Source organism: Megascapheus bottae, chromosome 12, assembly GCF_031878675.1.
Source record: "Megascapheus bottae isolate mThoBot1 chromosome 12, mThoBot2.hap1, whole genome shotgun sequence".
NCBI classification, from domain to species: domain Eukaryota; kingdom Metazoa; phylum Chordata; class Mammalia; order Rodentia; family Geomyidae; genus Megascapheus; species Megascapheus bottae.
In genome coordinates this window covers 48459525-48475018 of record NC_143520.1, presented here as the reverse complement: position 1 = coordinate 48475018, position 15494 = coordinate 48459525, and the positions used below count along the sequence as shown (strand labels likewise).

The window sequence follows — 15494 nt, the reverse complement described above, 5'->3', positions numbered from 1 at the left end:
AAAGTAAGGCCAGGAGCATAGCCTAGTGCTACAGTGCTTACCTAGCATGCACGAAGCTCTGGGTTCAACTCCTTGGTACCACATACAAAGAAAAAGCCAGAAGAGGTCCTGTAGCTCAAATGGCGGAGTTCTAGCTTTGAACAAAAGTGTCAAAGGACAGTGTCCAGGTCCTGAGTTCAAGCCCCAGAACTGGCAAGCGAACGAGAGAGAAAGAGAGAGAGAAAGAGAAAGAGAAAGAGAAAGACAGAGAGAGAGAGAGAGAGAGAGAGAGACAGACAGACAGACAGAGAGACAGACAGAGAGACAGAGACAGAGACACTAATAGCAGAATGAACTTTAAGGAGACTACCAAGCAAGATAATGGGGTTTCTGACAATTCACATCAAGAAAATTTTAAATCATTCCAAAGAAAAAAAAGAAAATTAAGTGATGAAAGGGTTACAACAGAAAATTAGAGAAGAAAATTCAATAGCAATCATGAGTGGCAATCCAGACAATGAGTTAGAAAGTGGTGTCCAGAGTTTATAGCAGCAAGCAGGAGACAGTGAACAATAAAGGCTAACAGGGCCTTACAGTCCTAGAACTCAGGTAAGGTATTCCAGCAATCAGGAAAAACACAAAAAGCAAACATGGCAGCAGGCAACATGTTTGTTTGTGACTCTCCATGTAAAGTTTACAGTTGAGAGAGTTTCATCAAAACTGAAAACCAGAGGCCAGGACTTTGGCCTAGTGGTAGAGTGCTTGCCTAGCATGCATGAAGACCTGAGCTCGATTCCTCGGTTACCACATACATAGAAAAAGCCAGAAGTGATGCTGGGGCTCAAGTGGTAGAGCGCTAGCCTTGAGAAAGCCCAAAGACAGTGCTCAGGCCCTGAGTTCAAGCCCCAGGACTGGCACACACACACACAAAAAAAAAATAACACAAAAACACCAAAAAACTGAAAACCAGGACAGGAGTAGAACAGACACAGATTCTGAACTCAAACTTATTTTTAAAGCTTCAATCTGACTAGGAACCAATGATTCACACCATAATCTCAGGAGACAGAGAGACAGAGATCAGGAAGATCATAGCTTGTTGCTAAACCAGAAAAAAGAAAATGAGACCTAATCTCAATCAATGGCTAGACAGATTAGTACATAAATGCCAACCTAGCTATACAGGGAACATAAATAGGAGAACAGTAATGCAGGCTAGCCTGGTATAAATTCAAAATCTTATCCCCAAAGTAATTAAAGCACTTAGGCACTGGTGGCTCATATCTGTGATCCTAGTTACTTAGGAGACTAAGATCTAGGAATGCCATTTCAAAGCCAGCCCAGGTAGAAAAAGTTCATGACACTGGTATCTGTAAACACCAAAAAGCCAGAAGTAGAGCTGCAGCTCAAGTAGTAGAACACTAGCCTTGCAGAGAAAAAAAAAAAAGCTAAGGAACAGCACCTAGGTCCTCAGTTTAAACCCCCAGCTGTGAAAGTCTAGACAACTCCATTTTTTGAACCTCAACTTCCTTATCTATAATAAAGGGAATGATACCAACTACTCCATGGTGTTATTGAGAAAATTAAATGAGATATACTGTAAAATACCAGGGGAGTTCAACAAACACTAGGTCATCCCTTTCTTCCTTCCAAGTCTCATCTGGGCTACTGAATGAGGAGGAAGGCTCTTTTTGGATTAGCCTTAAAGTCTTAAAAGCTACTTCAGGTATGGAAAGTCATGCAAGTCACTAATATAAAGTGCCTGATGGTAACAATAATTCACTCGGAAATGGGGTGAAAGAAAATGTCTTACACATGTAAAGGGACCTAAAAACTGAAGTATAATAAGAGCTTAATGATCAGACTTAACGTAATAGTGTATCTATGCATTAAAATATGTCATATAAGAAGGAAGGGGGGGAAAAAAGGAAGGAAAGGAAGAAACTCTCTACATACTAAAGTCATACGATCTATGAAACTTACTTGAAATGAAAAATATAGCCCCGAACATAAATATAGTTATTTTCTATATAGAAAGGTAGAAGTAAAAATTAGCATATGTATGTATTTGTTCCTATTTATATAAATATTGTAGAATATTTATTGAGAATCCATGGCCTCAGAGGTGACAAGCAAAGAAACTTCTCTATGCTGAGAGACTGGCCTCTTCCTACAAGGAGACTAAACAAATAAACAGATAAACTGAGGAGACAATGGGAGCCAATTTTTTTTTACCACTAGAGATTTATAATAAAAAAGAGGAATAAAATTGTATTTATAAATACAGAAATATATAGAATGCTTATATGAGTCCCTAAATAAAACAAAACAAAGCAAAATAACATAAACATGTAGAAACAGCGATAGCTAGAACGAATTCTGAAATGTTCAAATGGAATTAGTTTTAGCAGTGTCAAGTTTTTAAATGTCCATACACAGACTTACAAATAGATCTAGATGTATATATACATACTATACATCATTTCCTAGTTTTGACCACCTAAGTGATGGCATCTAGGATAAATGAGCACACTAAGCATCCATATCTTTGTTTCTAAAACACATCTCTATTAAATAAATCAAGACTTCCTTGTTGAAATAAATGATTCCAGAGCTGGGACAGAAAACTTCAATATATGCCTGGAATATTTCATAAAATAAACCAAGAATGGGGGCTTACAGAAGACACAGGAGCCAACCTGAGTTGGCTGCCACTAACATTTGAGTATCAAAATAAAATGAAAAAAAAATCATAGTAACTAACTACCAAGGAGGAATCGAATTTTGTGTGAAGTATATAATTATATAAACAAATTCATAAATAAATATCTGGAAGAGGAGGAAATCTTTAACTAGAATGCCAACAAATAGGTGCCTTCTTCATAGTGGTGGCTAACTCAGAAGTAAATCAAGGGACCCTAATGATGTTTACAAGGTGATGGCAAAACTGACTGGCATAGTTCTGGGTTATCTTCCTACCTAAGACTCAATCACAGAAGAAAGAAGATGATGAAGAAAAAAAGATGAGGGTCCAGGAGTTTGGCCTACTGGTAGAGTGCTTGCTGAGCATGCACAAAGACCTAAGTTCAATTCCTCGGTACCACATACATAGAAAAGGCTGGAAGTGGTGCTGTGGCTCAAGTAGTAGAGTTCTAGCCTTGAGAAAGCCCTAGGACAGTGCTCAGGGCCTGAGTTTGATCCCATGTATCAGAAAAAGAGGGATAGAGGATTTACTTGGGACGGGGAGGGGAGAGGGCATGTACTTGCCATAAGAAGGAAGCTCTGGGTTCAATCCCTAGTACAGAACAACAAAAAAAAAGGAACAAGATTTAAATGTAAATTTTTACAGTAGAAAATCTTCCAAACATGAATTTATAAGGTGTTCAAGGTTAGATACCATCAGGGGTGTATCTCCTAGTGATGCACCAAGAATAGGGTATCATCATTCTATGGCATTGTTGCCAACAAAGGACCTTCTGCATATGGGCAACTACAACATGGACCAACGTAGATGGGTATGTTATAAAATAAAAGTACTACGTCGTTTTAAGCTTCCAATGTCACAAAAGACAGGAATACTGAAGAGTTGTTTCCGACTAAAAAGACAAGTGCAGTATGTTGTCCTTAATGGGCAACTAGATCAAAAGGAAAAACAGATTTGTGTTAGAAAGCTGGGAAAATCCAAACAGCATCTTGGGCTTTGAAGTTAGTGTCAATTTCTAAGGCTAATGTTGACTTCCTGAGTAAATAGTTACAGGAGACTGTCCACATTCTTTTTTTAAAAAATATGGCTCTTTTTAAGTAATTTTTTATTTCAATGTATAGAGGAGTTACAGTTATATTCACCAGATAGAGGGTGCATTATTTCTCACACATTGATATCCCTTCTTATGTTTTTGTCCCCATTTCCCTCCCCCTACCCCCCACCATCATTTTTCCCCTCCTATTTCAAATAAACAAGTAAATATCTACATAATATACCAGGTAACAACGTGTGATACTTTCACAATATGAGATTAACCAAAGGGCAACACAAGAGAGAAAAACATAATACATAAAGAATAACAGTCATTTAAAATTAAGCTCTTGTTTCCATGTCCTGGAGGTCCATTAATTTGGCCTCATCCTGTAAGGCCTTATGTATCTAGGGTTTGAGCGACTGTAATCCTCTGCTAGGAGAGTTCTAGATAGGTACTAATTATTACAGATGAGGGAAACCATTGAGCCTATGCTCCTTTGGGTCTGGCTTACTTCACTTAATATAATTTTTTCCAAGTCTTTCCAATTTCCTTACAAATGATGCGATGTCGTTCTTTCTGATGGTGGCATAGAATTCCATTGTGGAGACTGTCCACATTCTATAGACACTAGAATTTTTTTCTCTCTCTAATACTAGAGAATCCCCATGCTTGCCTTACTTACCACTCAATTCATGACCCCAGTGCCTAACTAGATAGAATATTTAGGATTGGTGAACATTATGTCTACAACCTGCTGTCAAATGATTCAGAAAATTTGTAGTGGAACTACAAATGGTGCATTATCTAAAAATGGGGTAATGGGAATGAAAATGAAGGACTAGAAATTAGGTAATTTCATGGAAACTCAAGAATCCAGTTAGATATAACTGAAGAAGAAAAGGGACAAGACTATGCAAAGGTGACCTCTGGACATTGAAAAAGGCTTATCACTAAGCCCACCACATACACTAAAAGTCAAGCATAAAATGTTCAGTGCTCATTTCATACATATGTACAGTAGTTCAACATTAAAATTTGGTTGAAGGCAATTCAGAAGCGATTTGTACTTTCCTTGAGACACTATTAGATTTGAAAATATTTCAAAAATTAAAAAATCAAAAATTAAAAAATTCAGAGAACACATTTAGTACTCTCCTAGAAGAGGATCACAACAGCTCAAAAGCTATGTATGTACATGGTCATATAGGATGAAACTATACAAAATGAACTCTAGGGTATGGAAACAAGAGGTTTGTCTTTGTGATTGTTGTTCTTAATGTATTTATGTGAAGTTACTTCTTTTTTTTTGCCCTTATGGTTAATCTCATATGGTTACTGTATCTGACTTTGTTAGTGGGTATATTGTATATATGTTTATTTGAAATAGGGAAGGGAAGGGGAGAAACACGGTGATTAGGATGGGAAGGGGGACCAAAACAGGAGAAGGGGTATTAATGTCTGAGAAATAATGCACCCACTACCTGACAACTGTAACTCTAACCCCTCTATACACTACCCCAACAATAAAAAAAAAAAAAAAAGAAAATAAGAAAATAAGGGTGACTGACTTCAAGTTTACGCAATAAAAGTTTTAAAAGAAAAAAAATTCACTGAGAATTCATGACAACCTTGGTGCCTAGCAAAGTACCTGGCTCACTTAAGGTACAGCACTCAATAAAAATTATTTGGCCTTTCTATCCTCCCAAAAGGGAAGCTGCCAACGAGCACATTTATCACTAACCCAAACATGTTTCTCCTTCACTCATATCTAAATAGACTCTCAAAATTCAAATTCAGTTACCATTTCTAACCTTACATCTTTGTTTCCCCATTTCTAGCTCTTATCCCTCACTTAGACCACAGCAACAGCATCTTTACTTGTCTAATCTTTGTTATCATAAGTTACCTTTTAAAACCTACACTTAATTTTATTCCATTACTCAAATTCCTATAATTGCTCTTTAATGCTAAGGCTCATTTCCTAGTCAAGTGTACTCACATATATTCACATTCACATATAAACAAGTAGACACTAGGAATAGGGAAAGAAGAAAGGGGATTAAAGGAGGACTATGACCTAACCTTCCTATAATTAGTTTAAGACTTGATAGCTAATTTATTTTTATTACATAGTGGGAATGCCAAAAGTAAATGGTTACTTTCGAACACTTAGAGCCTCTAAAACTGTTTTTCCCAAACCATTTCCCAACTTGAGAAAAATGTTATTACTATTGTTGATGTTATTATAGTACATTGGGATAAACCAAGGAATTACTAAATGCCAAAAGAAACCATCCTAAGAGCTCCAATCTGTTCAATTGTGGCTCTATTCTAAGGGCAATAAGATTCTAGTCATTGTTTAAGCACAACACTTACTAGGATTCTTCACCAGTTAACACTCATTCCCACATGAACACACAGATTAACACATAAGAGCAAACACTTACATCCACCCAGAAACAGGCATATGAAAGACAACTTAGATTTCTCCAAGCACTATGAACCCTCTTATACTTCTGATTTTTGGCACATGCTGTTCTCTCTACCCAGATCAATTCCAACTCATTCATTAAGACCACACTCAAATGCCACTTCTCTTTTCCTTCAGATCTTCTTACAATGTCACACTGAAGTGATTGCTGACACGTGTGACTAGCCTAGAATTTTAAACCCAAGGATAAGCTCCTGATGTTATCTTCTTCCTACTATAATATTATTAATGTTTCATTACTATGAAAAGAAATAGCTACATCATTCCCCAATAAACCAACATTTTCAAAAATAGTTATTAAAATTGTTTTAATTATACCTCAAAAATAGCATTTTCCCCACAAAGCAAGACACCTACTACAGGAACTTTTTTTTTTGTGGGTCATGGAGCTTGAACTTGGTCTGGGCACTGTCCCTGAGCTCTTCAGCTAAAGCCTACTGCCCTACCCTTGTGCCTGGATGTTGTCCCTGAGCTCTTGAGCTCTAGGCTACTGCCCTACCCTTGAGCCATAGCCTCACTTCCCATTTTCTAGAGGTTAATTGGAGATAAGAGTCTCAGGTCCTTTTGTGCCCCGGCTGGCTTTGAGCCTTGATCCTCAGATCTCAGCCTCTTGAGTAGCTAGTATTACACGTGTGAGCCACTGCGCCCGCCCAGCTTTATAGGAACTTGTTAAAGAGAGATTTAACATACCCTCAGCCATGACCCTGGCCCGCCAGTTCTAAGACTTGAGAAAATAAAATATCTGAGGTAAATGTCTATGTCAGTTATAATAAATCACCTGAATCATTCAAATTATGCTCAAGAACATGAGAATGGGAAAATAGAAAAAAATATTAATACCAATTACCATTTACTGATCATCTCTTCTACTTAAAACACAGTCTTGGATGTGTTTTATATATTATCTTAATCCTTGCAACAATTTCAGGCCAACAAACTCAGAGATCATATTATGGGCCATAGTCTATACGACTAGATTCCAAAATCAATCTGATTAACTCCCAAGTTGTGATTTTTTTCCCCCTTATACTGCAAGTCCTCTACTATATAATGCTTTTAACAGATTAGACTCAAACCATTACCTTGACCGTGCAACTTTACAAAGCTATATTTACACATATAAACATATACACACAGAATTGCCTGGAAGAAAACAAAAAAAAATCCTCTGAGTAGTAATTAATAATAAGTGTGACAGTATTTTTATACTTTTTAAATTAGCAACTTTTTGGTTGAAATTAAGAAAGTCTTCAAGCACTAGCAGGCAAATTCAGAATTAATCTCACAACTATATATATAACTATATAGTTATAGTTATATATATATATATTTTTTTTTTTTGCCAGTCCTGGGGCTTGAACTCAGGGCCTGAGTACTTTCTCAATGATAGAGCTCTACCACTTGAGCCATAGCACCACTTCCAGCTTTTTCTATGTATGTGGTACCCAGGAATTGAACCTAGGTCTTTGTGCATGCTAGACAAGCACTCTACCACTAGGCCAAACTTGCAGCCCATAGACTTCCTGTTTTCTAGAGGTTAATTGGAGATAAGAGTCTCAGGTTCTTTGGTGCCCAGGCTGACTTTGAACCTTGATCCTCAGATTTCAGCCTCCTGAGTAGCTAGGATTACAGGCATGAGCCACCATGCCCAGCCCAACAAAAATTCTTATATGAGGAATGAGTACATTGGAGAAAGAGAACCCTTTCAGATATGTTTATGGATATTAAAGTCACCAAACATTTAATATAAATTAAAGGACCATGTATATAATCTTGGAATTGATTTTCTAGAAGTAAAATCTAAAACTGTACTGTGCAATACTGTATCAAGTAGTCACAGCTGGGTATAAAATTTAAATTGCTAAAATTAAATAAAATTTTAAATTCAGTTTCTCACACCAGTAGCACTTCAAGTGCTCCATATCCACATATGGTTAATGGCCACCATGTATCTAACAGTGTAGCAAGATATATTTGTGATTTTTATTTCAACAAAGCTGACACTGCAGAAAATTTAACTGGATAGCACTGACTTAAATAAGTTTTAGGGTAAGACAGATGTCATTTGAATTGGTCTTTTCAGAAGATTGGCCCAAGGAACTAACAGTACATATCTCACCAAGTACATTTGATGATTAAATGGAATAACAAGAAAAATACCATATACAATGGTACTTAACAGATAATAAATACTGATACAACAGTTATTTGGTATCTGAAGGCTGAGCCGAGAAAAAACCAGCAATGCTTGGGATGCAGAAGAGTTTAATACAAAAATTTACCTATGTCTGCACATCCACAACTCGAACCTGCATGGAGTAGGTTAGTTACTATCACAAAAATTACTGTTGTACACATTAAGTGTTCACCAAACAACTAGATCTTATTCTCTATGTCTAAAGTACTATGGATGCTTGCTTCATTTTTTTTTTGCCAGTCATGGGGTTGAGCTCAGGGACTGAGCACTGTCCTTGGATTTTCTCAAGGTTAGAGCTCTACCACTTGAGCCTCAGCACCATTTCTGGCTTTTTTCTATGTATGTGGTACCGAGGAATCGAACCCAGGTCTTCATGCATGCTAGGCAAGCACTCCACCACTAGGCCAAACTCCCGGCCGCTTGCTTCGTTTTTTTCCCACAAAAACACCAAGTTCCACTAACATGCCTCTCAAAAAATAAACAATTTTCACTTTAGCACTTAAATTAAGCATGTTAAATGCGCTTTGGGGTTAAAAAGAATTACCACTTTGGGGTTTTTTTAGGACTCCACTTGCTTAAATTAAGGATAAGGAATCATTCAGCACAATCACACAATAATTTAAATACAACTAATGATAACTAATTTAAACCATACCAGCTGAGCTGCAGAGTTCAGGTGCAAGAACTTCAAAGTTTGGTTTCTGAAATTTCTTTTAACTTTTGACCTTAGTCAAAACCACAAGTAATAAATCCATGAGTAATGCAGACTTACTGTACTCTTCTCTTCTGGACTATTTTCTATATAAACCTGTTTTAGAAGATACTAATAAACCACAACAAATAAATGAAAACATACAAATACAATGACCCACACAAATTAATATCTCCCTCTTGAGATAGTCTACAGTATATTGTTTTCATTCTTACTAATTCTTTTAAATGATTGCATCTTTCTTCCCTTGTTTCTACTTCCGAATAAGGAAGAATGAACATGAGAGAAAACACCCCTAGGTCAAGGGTATAATAAATTTTACTCTTTCTACCCATTCCATTTTATATTTACACTAGCTTATGGAAAAGATAAGAAACTGTACTGTTCCTAGCAAATGTTCTTTTACATCAATGAAAATTCTACAATACTTAAACATTATATTCTTTCTCATCATCTGTACTATTTGAATGTTAGGTGAAGAAGTAACAAACAGCTTCCTCCTACAAAGCTTTTCTGCCTACAGCCCTCTTCGCCCCCCCACCCTGATCCAAGCACACACACAAACATACACACAAAAGAGAAGGACTTCCAGATTCTCAATCAGTCTTCAAGGCTTGGTAGCTTATACTAGGAAGAAAGTAGTTTAACATATTTGAACTATAGAAGTCCAGATAAATGCAATAATCTAGAAAAACAAAATTCAACTCAGGGTGAAAACTGGTACAATTCTACCAATAAGCAAATTTATTTAGAAGTGTTAAATCATATTTAACTACATTAAATCATACTAACTTGCATTTCTAGTAAAGTTCAATTTCTTTCAGCACCAGCAACTATAATTTAATAATTTATTCAGAACTCCTGGCCATTTGCCTTTAAATGCCACCAAACAAATTAAGATTTCCATAATTTTTTTCTGGCTTTAAAAAATGACTACATTGAGCTAAGAATCACAGCACACACCTGTTGTCCCAACACTTAGGAAACTGAAGCAGAAGATCATAAGGAGGGCTACTACTACCCTGTGCTACATAGGGGAACTGTATCAAAAAGTGACCACATTAACTTTCAGAGGTGGAAAGGTAACTGTGCCTTCTTTAAATCAGATACAACTCTTATTTTGTGGTTAAAAATCATCTTTACAAACTATAAGCCGGTGGCTCATATGTATTCGTAATCTCAGCTACTCAACTGGCTGAGGTCTGAGGATCATGGTTTGAAGCCAGCCTGGACAGCAAAGTTTATAAGGCTCTTTTTTCTTTTTAATTTTTGCCAGTACTGGGGCTTGAACTCAGGGCTTGGGCCCCGTCCCTGAGCTTCTTCTGCTCCAAGGCTAGTAGTGCTCTACAACTTGAGCCACAAGGCCACCTCTGACTTTTTCTGTGTACATGGTACTGAAGAATCAAATCCAGGGCTTTATGCATGCTAGGCAAGTACTCTACCACTAAGCCACATTCCCAGCCTCCATGAGACTCTTATCTTCAATTAACCACCAAAAAGCCAGAAGTGGGGAAAAAAATCATTTTTACTTAGGCTAGGCACTAAAGGCTCATGCCTTGTAATCCTAATGTAGGAGGCTGAGATAAAGAGAACAAGAGAAATATTATTCAAATCTTGTCAAGGTCAAAAAGCTTGAGAGATCTCACCCTAACAGGAAAAAAAAAAAAAAAAAAGCTGGACAAGGTGTCGGTCACCAGTCATTCAAGCACCATAGGAAGCTTAATTGGAAATCAAAGTTCAAGCCTGCCTAGGACAAAAATAAGACTTATCTAAAAACAACCAGGCCAGAGGCTGGGAGTGTGGCCTAGTAGTAGCGTGCTCACCTAGCATGCACAAAGCCCTGGGTTCAATTCCTTGGAATCACACAGAAAAACACAGAAAAAGCTAGACACGGTGCTGTGGTTCAAGTGGCTGAGTGCTAGCCTTGAGCAAAATGTGTCCAAGGACAGTGCTCAGGCCCTGAATTCAAGCCCCGGGACTGGCAAAAAATAAAAAATAAATAAGCAGGCCTTTAAAACTCCCGAGTTCAAACTCTAGTACTACCAAAAAAACAAACAGTAACTTACTCAAAAAATATGACCACTGATTCCCCTTTGAGAGTTCAGAGCAAGTCATAAATACTAAACCTGTAACAATACTATACATTATTCTGCTGCTTTATATCCTTAGGTTTAAGAGATAAAACCTAAAATATCTTAACTACACAAAGTAGAGCATTTGGTTACGGTCACTGAGAATTATATAAGTAAAAGGAAAAAGGTTTTACCACAAACTTATTATTCCACATTATACATTTCAAACAGAAAGTTAGGTATCTATACCTGAACTGTAATAAATCTAACTTGTGAGTTTCTGTAATTCACTGTAAAGTCCTTTAGTAATAATGAAGTGTACATTGGTCAAAGCAGAATAGTTCAAATGAGTTTTCCTGAGCCTGCATTCTAAGTACATCCGACCCAGAAAGTATTTTTAGCAAGTGTGTTCAATCAATGCTGGTTTAATGCCTAGCCTAAATTAGAAATTAGGTGTCATAAATTTAAAGTAACAATACTATGAGGGACATTTTAAAGATATCAAAATAGGGCATAAGAAAAATCAAAGCAAGCTAAAAGTTTTACACCACTTTTATATAAAGCCCAGAGATATTAGAAAACAGACAAAAAAGTCACATCCTCGTCTATTACTACTTTTGAGGAATAGATCATTTTTTTCACTTAATTTTAACTTACTCAATATTAGGAAAAACTATAAAATAGCAATAGCTTCCATGTGTTTTAAAAAGCTCTTGCAAAATGTTTGGCCAAATTGCAAATATCCTCATGTTAAAAAAAAATCATATTGTTCTTATAAAGTAGTCAAGATGACCTGAACATGTACACTGCAAAACTAAATAAGACACATGTGCCATAAAAAATTGTGAAACAACACAAAAATGGTTTGGGGGAGAAATTGCAGCAGAAATGTATTCTGCTCTGTATCCACAAAGTGAGTTCTATTATTATTAGCGGGTAAGATGGCTGTGTACAATATGTAAAGTTTTGCTTCTAAAATGTATTTTTCTTGAAAGAAAAGTTAAATTTACATCATCAAATTCAATATTTAACTAATGTAGCTCTAATCCAAGCACATTTCTGATTCTGAATAACGTCCTTTAGCTCTTTTAACCATCCCCGTTAAAAAAACAAAAAAACAAAAAAACAACAAAAAAACCCACACACACACAAAAAAACTTTCACTCTCTGGAACATTAAAGTTCAGAAAACCAAGATTTTTAAATGTTCAGATGCCAGGTGTTGGTGGCTCACACCTGTAAGTCTAGCTATTGAGGGGGCTGAGATCTGAGGATCGTGGTTCAAAGTTCCTGAGACTCTTTATCTCCAATTAATTACCCCCCCCCCAAAAAAAAGAGCCAGAAATGGTGCTGTGGCCAAAGTAGGACCAACACGCACGCACGCGCACACACACACACACAATTCTGGCTGTAGTGCTGCAGTCTTCTTTCTATCCAAAGTGAATTTTACAAGTTGGACACATGGCTTTTGGAGCATTTTTCCTCTATAGACCTATTTTAAATGTGACCAGGGAGCTGAACTACTTCAATTGAGTCCAAGATCTGGTCGTATAAGACTTCTTCTATTCATTTCTTTTTCTTAAGCAAGCTAGAATGTTAACAGATATGACAGGTCCTCCCGAAACAAACCCTTTGGGGGGGGGGGGAATCCTACAAAACGTCCTTGTACATGCTGATGTCACTCTATGATGTAAGCCCAGACGTGAAAGTCCCCCATCCTAAGTTTCGCAGAAACAGCCACACACATCTGCTCTGTGACCTGTCTCATTTTAAGGAAGCCCTGGGAAATGCACAGGTACAGGTTTCGCTCCATCACAACCTTTCTGGCACAATTACAAATTCTTAAGTATAAGTGTACACCGGTAGAATCATGAGGCTTAAAACTTAAATCGACAGGGACAAGGTGCGAGGAGCGCTCGTAGGCACCAATCTTAGGAGAAGGAAAAGACGTAGAGATCGGAAGGAAGGAAGGGAGAGAGAACCCACCAGCAACACAGCACTCTGGATCCGTAACTAAGTGTGGAAACATCCCATCTCCGCCCCTGGTCCCTGCGCCCCCCCCCAGGACGGAGACCTCAGCCTCGGCCCCCGCGAGCTCCTGGAGCCGAGGTCCCTTTCTCCCTTCCTTTGAAATCAAGCCGGTACCCCGGGCTCACCGGCTCACCTCCCGCAGGCCACAGGCGCCCGGGTGTCAGCCCCGCGTGCGTGGTGCCCGGGCGAGGGGCCGGCGCGAGAACCCGGGGACTCTTACCTTCGTATCACAGCCGCGTCCTCTCGGCTGGAGAAAAGGGGGGGAAAAAAAAAAGCCAAAGACCCTCGAAGCCCGGGTGCATCCAGGACAAGCGTGTCCGCCGCGCCGGGGGCTCCTCAGCGCCCCCCGAGCTGCCGCCGCCGCAGCGGCCGCGCCACGGCCCCCAGCCGCCAGCACCGCCTCATGCTGCGGGGCTGCCGCGGGCGGAGGGCGGCGGGAGCCCACTCCCACCTCCCGGCGGGGATGAGATAATCCACACCCCCCCAAAAGTGCGTGGGGGAGGGGACCGGGCCGGGGGCTGGCCCCGCACTGCCGACCCTCCGGCCGAAGCTAAGTCCCTTCCCGCCCCGGCCCAGGCCCGGTTCCAGCCCCCGGGGGCCCGGGAGTCGGGCGAGAACAATATAGGGGGGCCGCGAGGAGCGGAAAAGCGCGCGGCGCGAAGCGGCGGGTAATCCCGGGCAGCGCTCGTGTGAGGGAGTGAGAGCGACGCTCCGTCACCCCCCCTCTTCCACCTCCCTTTCTTCCTCCTCCTCCTCCTCTGTCTCCACCTCCTCCCGCTAGCACACCCAGTCTCCTAGGCCGCAGCATAGCAACCGAACATGGCGGCTGCGCAAGCGCGGCCAGTCAGCAGCCTGGATCCGCGGCTGCAGCCACAGGAGGCGGTCTCGCGAGAGTCGCGGCCACGCCCCTTTCTCTGGAGCGCTAGGAGGAGAGGTTGCTGCAACCGGGAGCACAGGGATACGCAGGTGCGGGAGAGGCCGAGGTTAGGAAGGTGGGGAGGGCGGGCCTGAGCGAAGAGGGCGGAGCGTTCTGGCCCCGCCCCAGGACAGCACTGTGATTGGCTTGGAATGTAAACTAGCTCCTCCCTCGCCTCCCGCGCGGCGCTTTTGCCCAGGGAATTCCACCGAGAGGCAAAGCACCTAAATACGAAAGCGAGAAACCCCACCTCTGACACCTAGTCGCCCCAACTTCAGTGTTAACAAGGGGTACAGACTTGGGGGGCACAATTTTGCATTTATTGCTCCTTCCAAATGTAGAATAAAACCTTAAGCAACATTCAAATATAAAAGCATACCATTTAAGATGCTTTTACTGGGCCAGAAACAAAGTGCTTTCAAAATCGAGTTAATCTAATAACGTGAATTGGGCGTTATCAGGAAAGGGATTTCAACCAAAGTATTATAATACTTAATTAGTAATACAAACTTATTGGCAATAGTACAGATATCTGTGGGTAATCTGAGCTGAAATGGGGCAAGTAGGGATTTGCCTGCCTTTTGCCTCTTTTTGTCGGTGTTCTTTCCTGTTGCCAGGCACTTCTTACTCGACCTTGCTCTTAGCTTCAGCACTCTTTATTTTAAAAAAAAATAAGTAGCTTAAGAAATTACTTTCTTTCGTGTTGACAAAATTACTGTTTGCCAATCATTTGTGGATTGTCTTCTAGACAATCCTCATCCCCCATCCCTGCCTTTTCCGTTTGAAAAGGATAAAAAGGAAATGTCGGTCCACATTTTTTCCTCCATTACCTTCCCTTTCCTCGACTTAATTTTCCTCCCAGACCTCAGTTTGAACCTTTCCTCATTCTTTCCAAGTCTGCATTTTTGCCTTCGACTGTCCTTTTTTTATGCATTTATTCTTGCTTTTGCTAAAATGCTCTTCCCCTCACATCCACTAACTTCCACCATTCCATCCTCCAACAATCCCAGCATTGAGGAGTCTAAGATAAGAGATTATAGAGTAGATATCCACCCCGAGGTACATAAGGAGACCATGTCTCATAGAAAAGGGAGGGGGAATTGGGGTAGGAGTAACAGATGGGAATGCCACCAGAAGTAACTCCTTCCTTCTTTTAGGTTTGCGTGATTCTTAAGTCTTATTGCTATTCCATGGTCTGATCATTACTATTACTACCAAAAGGAAAGAATCTCTCTTTAGTCATCTTTGCATCTTCTGTAATGGCTGGTGACACTCCCTAAGGGTGGGAAGGGGGGAAAGACGTGAAGGGGGGGGGAGATAGGCAGAGACAGACAGATGGACAAAGGGATAGAAAGGG

At 39.8% G+C, this 15494-nt stretch overlaps 1 protein-coding gene across 4 annotated transcripts in view; it reads right to left on the bottom strand.

The window, feature by feature from the left end:
* The window catches only part of Ptpn4 (protein tyrosine phosphatase non-receptor type 4), a 113729-nt gene extending 99845 nt beyond the window's left edge, over nt 1-13884 (bottom strand). For all 4 annotated transcript variants that reach the window (XR_016537270.1, XR_016537271.1, XM_090342955.1 and 1 more), the window contains exon 1: nt 13442-13884. The gene's annotated coding sequence lies outside the window, so the exon portion shown is untranslated. The remainder of the gene's footprint in view (nt 1-13441) is intronic.
* Nucleotides 13885-15494: the final 1610 nt, after the last annotated feature.